Source organism: Euprymna scolopes, chromosome 46 (assembly GCF_053919585.1).
Source record: "Euprymna scolopes isolate OS-2025 chromosome 46, ASM5391958v1, whole genome shotgun sequence".
NCBI lineage: Eukaryota > Metazoa > Mollusca > Cephalopoda > Sepiida > Sepiolidae > Euprymna > Euprymna scolopes.
The window spans coordinates 139,099,591-139,111,057 of NC_136527.1; the positions used below are offsets into that span (position 1 = coordinate 139,099,591).

Sequence of the window (11,467 nt, forward strand, 5' to 3'; positions counted from 1 at the left end):
TTTGTGCATCCGTCGAGGAGCCAAGTTTCAATACGTGTTCCCTCCTTAGGCATGGCATGGGCGGTGCTGGGTCCTACGGAACCCATCCCGCCTAGGTTAGCATTATAAGTTCAGTAAAGTAACTCTTGACTGGTGGTACAAATGAGATCCTGTTCCTGATTTTATTTTTTGGTATTAGAGAACCTCTGAGTCTGCCCAACCCCCCCTGCTCCTCATCTTTATTTTCTGATGCCCCCGATCATCCCCCTACTCAGAGGTCACCTTCCTACCCCCTCCATCCGTTGCTTTATTTTCTCCCACCTCCATTAAGGCGACTTCCCCAAACCCCATTAGGGATGCTCTGCTTGTTTTCGGTTCCCCGGAAAACAGTGGGGGATCTAGCCACATAGAATAGTACAGGGGGGGTCTTACTAACAACACATTAGTAGATTTTCCTTATTTTTGAAATGAACATTTTCATTAGTTTTTTCCCACTCCACGAACATTTTATGCCAATTAATTCAAGAACTCTTTCTAATGAAATCGAACTTTATTTTCTCACACATACACACACACACAAAAAAAAAAAAAAAAAAAAAAAAAAAAAAAAAAAAATGCACACACAACATACAGAAATGAATATACAAATTGTACATAGTTAAATTTTACATTGAACGCTGGGGTTATTAGTTAGATTAGGATCCACAGAGTGATTGAGGTATTTTGGTAAATGTTGCCAGTCAAGAGTAAGACTTCAAAGTCTCATCTGTTACGTAGTCAAAAAGACCCTGTACCCTCCCCCTCCCAATTTCTTGTAGGGCCTTGTGCCTAATTTTGTTGAATTGAATTTTTTGTACGTTTTTTATGTTCAATTTTTTCTTTCTCAATAAAATATATAAACAAGATCAAAGTGTAGTGTTTTCAAAATTGTTTAAAAAGCAATAAAATATATAAACAAGATCAAAGTGTAGTATCTGTTCCGGCAGATACTGCAAGCTATGACTAGCAAAGACCAGATGTGGGGGAAGCCCCACATGCCTGACCTTTAACCAGCTCCCATTTCCAACCTATCGGGAGCTGGTCCCCTTTTTCCCTTTCCCCTCCCTTCACTCCTCACATTAAAAATCGGCCTTGTGCCTAATTTGCTCGGTGGGGGAGCAAATAAATACCATCTGTTCTTCAGATGCTGCACTTCCATTTCTTGTTCTCTGTCAGTGGAGGAGAAATCCTTCACGACTGAGACAATTTTTATTTTTGTTCCTTTTCTCCACGTTAACAAACGACCCTGGTGTCTAACTCTGTCCCGTGGGGAGGCATAGTAAATAGGTATAATTTGAGGTTCATCTCGATTATACGGGATAACTAGGGAATTGCTATGAAATAGCTGAGAACTATTTGATACGAAAGGATCATTTAATGCTCATTCTATACAAGTAGATTTTATGAAATTTCTTGAATTTTGCTTTGATATAGAAAGGCATTGCCATATATGGCCACACTTTTTTAATATATATATATATATATGCACATTAAGTTATATAGCCCCGAGCAAAGCCAGGCTTAACTGCTAGTATATATATATATATATATATATATATATATATATATATATATATATATATATATATATATATATATATATATATATATATGTGAATAAAAAAATAAATATAAATGTATAAAATAAAATATATTACAACATCGTAAAATAAAAACAGAAAAAAAAAGTGTTGGCGCTTCTACACTATTAGGAAAAAATTTTGTTGTCGATAAATGCAGATAAAAAACAATGGGTTCTACTGATTTTTTTTTTTGTCAATTCTAATAAGTTACAAATTATGTTTAGCAGTTCCTATTTACTTGCCTCCCCACGAGAGCAGAGTTAGACACCAGGGTCGGTTTTTAAAGTGGGAGAAAAGGAACACAAATAAAAATTGTCTCAGTTGTGAAGGATTTCTCCTCCATTGACCGAGAACAAAAAATTGCGTGCATCTACATTACTGGGACGAGATTTTGTAGTAGATAAATGGAGTTTTCAGAAAAAAAATGTATTTTGTATAGTTTTTTTAGTTTTAACTCATTTTTCCAAACTTAACATCTTCAACATAGAGTCCACCACCGTCTTTTTCCAACACATCGGTAAACACTGTATGTTTTTCGAGTCGAATAAACATGTTACATTAAATAAATACACAAAAAAATTATCCAGTTAGGTAGAAAAGTAACTTATTTTGCCTTTGGTAACATTTATTTGTTATATATTTGTTTTTTGACAACTTTTTCGAATCTATGTGTACAGTAATACAAACCCGAGTTTTAAGATAAAAAAAAATGGTTTCAACTGATTTTTTTTTTGTCAATTCTAATAAGTTACAATGTTAGTTTCCAAATTATGCAGACGAAATTGCCTGAATATTACTGTATTATTAAAAAAAAACAACTTTAATCGTGTTAGCAGGTGAAAAATTGCGACCATCTTGTTTAAATCGAAACGGAAAATTACCTTCCTTTTGAACACTCCTGTGTTTTTTACGATCATTTTCGTCAAATTCTATTTTTTATTTTCTTTAATAAATAATTTTCTAACTTATCGATTTTCGTAATTTTTGGATATAATCATCTTAAAAATACGAGGACTACGTAGATACCATTGTTTTCATGTGAAATTCAGTTTTAGAATTTCCAAAATTTCATGTAGAAGTGCCAAAGAGTTTTTTTGTGTGTATGCCCAGTGAGAGAAATGGGCTGAGCAGAGAAAAGAAAAGTTCTCATTTTTTTTATATTTTACTTCTGTTAATTAAAAAAAGATTGAGGACTAACACTTTATTATGCCATCTAATGGATCTTTTGAGAATAGATGTTTGTAACGCCTCCCTTGAGGAGATGGCTGGGACTCTTATTTCACTGGATCTCGGCACATGGTCGTCTAGGCTCCTCGGAGGTTATTACATAATCTGGTATGCTGAAAGCAAATATTGAAGCGGCAGGCAGGAAGAAAGACAACGATTGTAGTCTATCTATAAAAGCTTAATTCTCATAAAATTATGTACAAACGTTTTTACAATTCTCATTCAGATTTTGTAAGTTCTTTTCAAAGTCTGAACTTCTTCACAGACAGTGACCGACGGATGAATGAGGTGGGGAGGGGTCACGTCTCTCCTCTACTCTGATCTGAAACTCTCTCTGGCTCAACTCTTCTCGCTCTTCTGATTAATTTTCGCACGAAAGTCGTATATATAGTAAGGTAAGTGGATGGGGTTGGAAATTCTCCCCAGCCAATAGGATCTCGCCACGAAATCTCCACAAAATCGAAAGCCCCAGGTCCCTGGGTGGGCACCGTTCGCACACTGAAATTCTTTCACCAATTTTAAGGACAGATGTCAATTCTGACACCCGACCCTGGGTTCATGTAAGGCCAAACAAGGTTCTAAGTGAAATTTCCTGTCGTCAACTTTTAGCCGTAAAAATATATTTCTCTGGTTTCCAAACAATATCTATTTTGACATGAAATAAAATATGTATATTTATCTTCTCTATCTTAAATCCTTGAGTTATCTGGCATCACCCGAGAATACAGAGTACCTCAGCGTAGTTCTAACACTCCTCAATGGGGGATCACGTTCCATGTTGCCTCTTTTCGATTTGATGATCTGTCAAGCCGCATCTCTCCACAGATCTTCCAATGAAGGTATTTACAAACTTTGTTGTGGCAGACCATCCAGATATTGCCTGTTATGTATCTGCCCGCCTGTATGTCTTTGTCACAGAACACAGTCACTTTTCCGTTTGATGTTATCGCTGGTGGTTCATGTTCCCAGATGTTGGATGATCTGTCAAGCTGCATCTCTCCATGCTAAACATCTACAGAATGGCAACATCAATAGATTACATGCGAAGGAGTCCCCTGTAGAATTTCCATGTGTCTGCTAGTTATTATTATTAATATTATTATTAATATTATTATTATTAATATTATCATAATGGACTATCAGATTGCTAGATTGTTGGAATAAGAAAACTTCCATCATGCCAATAAACATAGTTGCGCTTGGCTCAATTCCTGATGATCTTATGAAACATCTGAACTCCTAATCAACAGAGTTTAAGATATAAACCCCTTCCGCTCAAAGTGGGTTTACAAAAAAAAATAATAAAAATGGAGGTCAACGTGGAATTTACTAGAAAATTTAGGAATTCAAGTACCCTTTCGTTTTTCTTTTATTTGACTTCAGTTAATTAAAAGAGATTACCTACCCTAGGACGGGTATTACACGTATCAAATAATTGTTCAAGGATAAGTAATTTGGTTACTTACACTTCATTACGCCATCTCTTATGTTTATAGGGGTGAACATGAGTAAAACAAACAAACAAAAAAAAATAGATGAGATTTTTTTACTGGAATTGAAGAAATTGTCTCCCCACAATCGTTTCATCAGTTTAAGTACAGGGATCTTGAACACATTCGAATACATCTTGTCGCAGGACGGTCTCAGTCTGGACACAGACCCTAGAGACAAAATCAACAACAACGAGAGCATCTGGGCAAAGTTCTTCAGTGTAAATGTCCAACTGTTGAGACCAGAACCAAAGCCAACATTACCCTTTTGGAGATCAACCATGACGTCACCCATTGGGCCATCAACGACACGCCGGAATGTTTGATACATTTCTTCCTTTTCTAATTTGAGGGTGAGGAGAGCCAAATCCATCTTGTTCATGAAGAGGACAGGCTTGATCCTCTTGGCAATCGCTTGTCGCAGGACGGTCTTAGTCTGGACACAGACCCTAGAGACAAAATCAACAACAACGAGAGCCCCATCAGTGACACGAAGGGCAGCAGTCACCTCGGAAGAGAAATCAACGTGGCCGGGGGAATCAATTAGGTTGATCAAGAAAGCACAGTTGCTTTCGTCAACTTCTTGGTTTAGTTGCTCCAAATCATCTTTTGGCAATTCGTAATACAGGGAAATGGCAGTTGATTTAATGGTGATACTCATTTCCTGTTCGTCTTTTCGTGTATCCGTGAATCGCATCTCCCCCCGCCTTCTGAGAGGCTATAATACCCGCTTTACTGACGAGCGAGTCGGTGAGGGTGGATTTACCATGATCAACGTGAGCAATCACAGACATGTTTCGAATATTGCGTTTTTTTGTCCATGATCTCACGGATCTGGTCGATTGTGAAGTTCACCATCTTGGATTGCTTTTGATTTGAAAGGCCAGCAGTTAGACAACGGCTTTCCAAATGGCGGACTTCTGGGAAAATGCAAACAACTGCAACTGGCTCTCGTCTTCAGGAGGCCTCAAGTTTTGACAAACTTCTTGGCTTGACCATTACTCCTGATCTTAAATGGAACACGTACATCAAATCTGTTGCCAAGGCCGCTGGAAAAATGGTGGGATCTTTCTATCGATCCGGTAGATATCTCACTGCTGATGCTATTCTCTATCTATATAAGAGCCAGGTACGTCCAAGGATGGAATACTGTTGCCACATCTGGGCAGGAGCTGCTAGAAAGGACTTGGCCTGCCTTGATAGAGTTCAAAATAGACTTCGTAGCCTCGTAGGAGATGTCCTTTTCTCTTCCTTACAACCTTTATCTCACAGAAGAGATGTTGCGAGTTTGTCTCTGATGTATCGTTATTTTCATGGAAAGTGTTCGAATGAGCTTCAATCTATGGTCCCCCCTCGCCAAACTTTCACAAGAAATACTCGTCTAGCTGTAAACACTATCAATAATTCCCCCCACTCTTTATCTGTGCCTAAACCTAAACGTAGATTCCATGAACAAAGCTTTTTTCTTAGAACTGCACGCCTATGGAATTGTCTTCCGTTTTCCTGCTTTCCGGCTGACTACAATATGGTTGTGTTCAAGTCTAACGTAAATAAGTTCTTGATGAGCCGTTCCATATAAGTTATCAACTTTACCAAATTTTCATTACTAGTGATTACTATAATGTCCAATTTCTACTGTACACTCTTTAACCCTTATCCTTGAGTGGCCTCTTGGCCTTGATAATGTGGTGACGCCTATGTAAAAAAAAAAAAAAAAAAATCTCGAACGCACAGACAAGTGGTACAAACATCAGCCGGCAACAGTACTTGAAAACGAGAATCACAAAATCCTATGGGACATGGACATACAAACGGACAAACCCATCCAAGCAAGAAGACCAGATGTCATAATAATTAACAAGAAAGAAAAATCCTGTCTAATCGTAGACTTTGTTGTTCCAGCTGACCACAGGGTGAATATCAAAGAAACGGAGAAACGGAGCAAATACACAGAGCTAGTCAGAGAGCTGAAAGGGATATGGAAGATGAAGAAAATCAAAATAATACCTATAACAGTGGGAGCACTGTTTCTAGTGCTCCTACTATTACAGAAACCAATAATTACTTGTCTAGCTACAGCAAATACCTTTATTTTCTATCTGCGTCTAAAACTAAACAAAAGTTCTTTCCTAGACATGTGTGAGACATAATACCATGATGTTGCTGCTCAGCTGCCTATAACATGACCGTCTTCAAGTCTAATGCGAATAAATTAGTTTGATCTTATTGATGATAATTCATCTTCCTAGATGCTTGACGATCTGTTAAGCTGCATTTCTCCACAGATCTCCCATTCAACGTTTTTACATTATTGTGGTAGGCAGTTTAAATGCCATCCACATATTGTCTTTTATGTATCTGCCCGCCTACATCTTTGTCATAGAATACTGTCACTTTTCCGTTTGGTGTTATTGGTGGTGGTTAATCCTGTTTTTGACGAAGAATCGGTTAATTCTTCATGAATCCAGGTCTAAACTCAATCTACGGTTTCCTTAATTATTATTAGTTGACTCAAAAATGGGCTTGACAATTACTCCTGATTTTAAATGGAACACGTACATCAAATTTGTTGCCAAGGCTGCTGGAAAAATGGTGGGATCTTTCTATTGATCCAGTAGATATCTCACTGCTGATGCAATTCTCTATCTATATAAGAGCCAGGTGTGTCCAAGGATGGAATACTGTTGCCACATCTGGACAGGAGCTGCTAGAAAGGACTTGTCCTGCCTTGATAGAGTTCAAAATAGACTTCATAGCCTCGTAGGAGATGTCCTTCTCTCTTCCCTGCAACCTCTATCTCACAGAAGAGATGTTGCGCGTTTGTCTCTGCTTTATCATTATTTTCATGGAAAGTGTTCGACTGAGCTTCAGTCTATGGTCCCCCCCTCGCCTTTCACAAGAAACACTCGTCTAGCTGAAAACACTATAAATAATTTCCCCAACTCTTTATCTGTGCCTAAACCTAAACGTAGATTCCGTGAACAAAGCTTCTTTCTTAGAACTGCACGCCTGTGGAATTGTCTTCCGTTTTCCTGCTTTCCGGCTGACTACAATATGGTTGTGTTCAAGTCTAACGTAAATAAGTTCTTGATGAGCCGTTCCATATAAGTTATTAAATTTACCGAATTTTCATTACTAATGATTACTATATTGTCCAATTTCTACTGTACACTCTTTAACCCTTATCCTTGCGTGGCCTCTTGGCCTTGATAATGTGGTGATGCCTGTGTAGAAAAAAGAACAAAAATTTTTTTGTTGATTTTCTACCGTGGACAGGAAGCTTTGGGCAGGAGACAGACGGAGAAAGAGGCATTACTAGATAGGGAGACAAAATCAATTAAACTGAGAATTAGGGCGCGACACAGACTGTGAAGAAGAAAAGCAAGATTATTTTCTTACTGATTATCTCTACATTACGAGGTGAGTATCTCACAATATATCTAACGAAATATCAGCACAGTATATATATCGGCTGCTTGTCACCAATTCACGTTTTATAGATAACTAGCAGGGGGTACCCGGCGATGCCCGGGTGTCTTGAGGTAAATCAAAACTCCGGGGGGAGGGGGGGATAATAATAAAAAAATGTTTTTGTAGGTGAGTATGAGAATCGAACCCGTACCCTTGAGTTGGAAATTAATGTCTGAAAAAAAAAAAAAAAAACGTGCGATGTTACCATCGGGCCACCGCGACATACAGCGTAGACGTGTTTGAATGTATTTATCTAACTATAACTATAAAAACAGGCGTGCGTAATAAAAGTTAACTTTGCTGCTTCCATTTGACCTAATTAAGAAGGTCAAATAGAAGTCACGCAATGTAAGCGTCTGTTTCCGGCGCATTGCCGCGAACACGTCCGTTTGAGTTTAGTTTTAATTTATTTATACTAAAAAGCCCAATCAACACGCGAGAAGCCAAAATAGCAATAATTTTGTAAAAATCGACGTAAATAAATCTATACACAACGCGCTTTCCTAATTCCTAGATATTATAATTTAGGACCTATATAAACAGTTTTAAGCAATAGTAACGACCCCGGGAGCGTGTGTGAGAAAAGCCTTTTGAAGACATACACGAGCTAATCACACACATTTTGCCTTTTATATATATATAGATTAAATATTCTCAAAAATACTAGGCAATAATAGCACATGTCAATAAAGTTGACAAAGAATCAGCAATATTGATCTTTTCAAACTAACAAATGTAAAAGAAAACAAAGATAACAAAATATCAGGACCTGGGAGCATGAACCACCACCGATAACATCAAACGGAAAAGTGACAGTGTTCTACGACAAAGGCATACAGGCGGGCAGATACATAAAAGACAAGGCCATCAAACCAGATATTGTAATATGGAACAATTCCTAGATATTATTATATAGGACCTATATACACAGTTTTAAGCGATAGTAACGATCCCGGGAGCGCGTGCGAAAGAAGCCTTTCGAAGACATACACGAAATGATCACATTTTGCCTTTTTTATATATAGATTTTCAACAATAAAAAAACTGCTTATTGCACTTTTATTCATAGTTTAAACATTATAATGACATCATGAACCAAATTAATAAACTTAAGATCTCATTAATTCAGAATCATGTCCGGTTTCAAGACAGTTCCAGTCTTACAATTTTCACCGTAATTTAAAACAGCAATACGAAAATATGGGCCCAAAAATATGTCATAAAGACCGAAAGAGGATTTATCAAAACACGATGAGACCGATCACACTGCAGGATACCGTTAATATCAGAAGGAAAACATGTTCAGGTACGTATTAACTCTGTCCTTCTTTGAATAAGTGTGATCAGATCCAACTGCGAAAAGTATATATGAATGCTCGATTACAGAAGAGTTTGATCATGTTGCTTGATATTGGAGTCAATTTAACCGGTTTACATTTCATTGCTTATTGATTTTAATGTATTAAACCTTTGGGAAAAATTTCGAATATATATATATATATATATATATATATATATATACGTTTTATTTTTATTACCGTATCTTTCTGTTAAGTTACATTATTGTTTTGGCTACTTGGCCGTTATTTTGGCCGTCTGTAGCGTCCTCAGACTTTTACAGAAATGTTCGCTATTTTGGGGTGAAAGAGTGAATGAGGTCGGGGGGGGGGTTGCGAGGAGGGCGGAAGAAAGAGAGAGAGGAAGGGAACAAGGGGGGAAGGTGGAGGGGCGCTTGGTATGCCGGTAATTTTTAGTTTTAGGGTTTAAGGAACTTGTGGGGGAGGGTCTAGGAAGTTCATTTCTGGTGTGGCTGGCGGCATAGGGATACATGAGGGGAAGGGGAATGTGTGGGGTGGGAGGAAGGGGATACTTTAAAATTTTAGTCTTAGTGTTAAAGTTTTTAGCGTCCCGTTGGTGAGATGATTTCTTGGTAAGTATGTCTTCACCTGTTGGGTATTCGCTTATGTTTGGAGGCGGGAAGGGGGGGGCTATGATTTGGTTTATTTATTTTTAGTTTTTATTTTGTTGTTAATTGTTTGGAGAGGGTTAGCTAGTGGTCGCTGCCACGGGTACACACATGCGCACGTACACACATATATACTTAATATACTTAAAAGAAACGGTCACAGGTACACAGGCGGGGATATATATATACTAGTAAAAGTACCCGTCGTTGACTGGGTTCAAAAACAGCCTACAGAAAATGGACCCGGATTTATGAAGGTATGATAGGTTATGAAAACGAAGGGTTGTAAAGAGATAACTTCGAATTTGGGGGTATTAAAACCAAAGCAAAATATGATGAAAGTAGAAATAAAATAGATAAACCCATAATTTATTATACCATACCTGTTCACGCTGAAACACTTATATATTCTGTGAATCTATATTAAAAAACCTTGTTAAACTTTTTGATACATTTCATGTGCCGGTTTACTTCCAGTAATTTTTTTATACTATATTTCTTCAAACTGAAACGTAATTATCAACGTATACTTAGGTGGATTAAGTCTTTATTAAAGTTTGTGCGAATGAGAGCAAAGTTAAAAAAAGAAATAAGCGACTTTTTATATGCTGTCTCATTCTTAAGGCAATCTATGACGAGAGTCTTCTGTGTGCATGCCCAGAGAAACAGCTGAGAGAGAGAGAGAGAGAGAGAGAGAGAGAGAGAGAAACTACATTTGACCTACTTCAACTAAGGAAAAATAACGGATCTTTTATAAAAAAATAATTAATCCTATATTCCAATTCATTCTTAAGATAGTTTTCTGTGTGACCGTTCAGAGAGAGGAATGGGCTGTAGAGAGAGAGAGGACTTTTTATCATATCTCGTCTCATTCTATATGCAATTTCTGTGCGCATGCCCAAAGAAAGGAATAGGCTGGACAGAAGAAAAAAAGAAAAAGAAAAGACAGTGCCTTGTTGGTTTGCTCCAATTTTACGGCGTGTGTTTGCAGAGAAATTTCCAGTTCTGACATTTACATGACAAACTACAAAGTTTACACAGATATAGTTTCTCTCCAGGTGCATCCGCGTGGAACAGTGGCATCAATAATGAGCGCCGTTCTTTGCATTCACTAGCAAAAGATCTAGCTAATTTGCATATTCTTTTAAATAATTTTCTATTAATTTTCGGCCCGGCGTTGCCCGGGTGTTTGGAGGTGTATGCTGGGCAAAACAAAAAGCAACAAAAAAAAAACGTAATTTTTTAAAACTTTGAACCCTATTATGTCCCTTTGACATTTCTTGTTTTGGCTCAAATCGAGTTATTAAGTTAGACCCATGTCCAATGAACCTATATTTAAAATTTCAAGTGGCATCGATAATGAGCGCCGTTCTTTGCATTCACTAGCAAAAGATCTAGATTTCAAGTGTTTAGACCGAAAATTGTCGGAGGAGTTTGGTGGAGTTCTCAAAGGTCAAATCGTTGTAGTTTGACCCCTAAACAGTGAAAATTCTGGTCCACACACACAGACACATTCACTTTTATAGATATACTAGAATGGGTGCCCGGCGTTGCCCGGGTATTTATAGATGTATGTTGACTTGACGGCCTTGTTTTATTCTTAGAACAGTGTCACATTTTCGTTTGATATTATTGGTGATGTTTAATGCAACTTCATGTTCGACGATCTGTCAAGCTGTATTTCTCTACCGATCTACGAATGAAAGTATTTA

The 11,467-nt window shown here is 37.6% G+C and overlaps 1 pseudogene; it reads right to left on the reverse strand.

Moving 5' to 3' along the window:
* Positions 1–4,271: 4,271 nt before the first annotated feature.
* On the reverse strand, positions 4,272–5,268 carry LOC145270531 (eukaryotic translation elongation factor 2 pseudogene; annotated as a pseudogene).
* Positions 5,269–11,467: the final 6,199 nt, after the last annotated feature.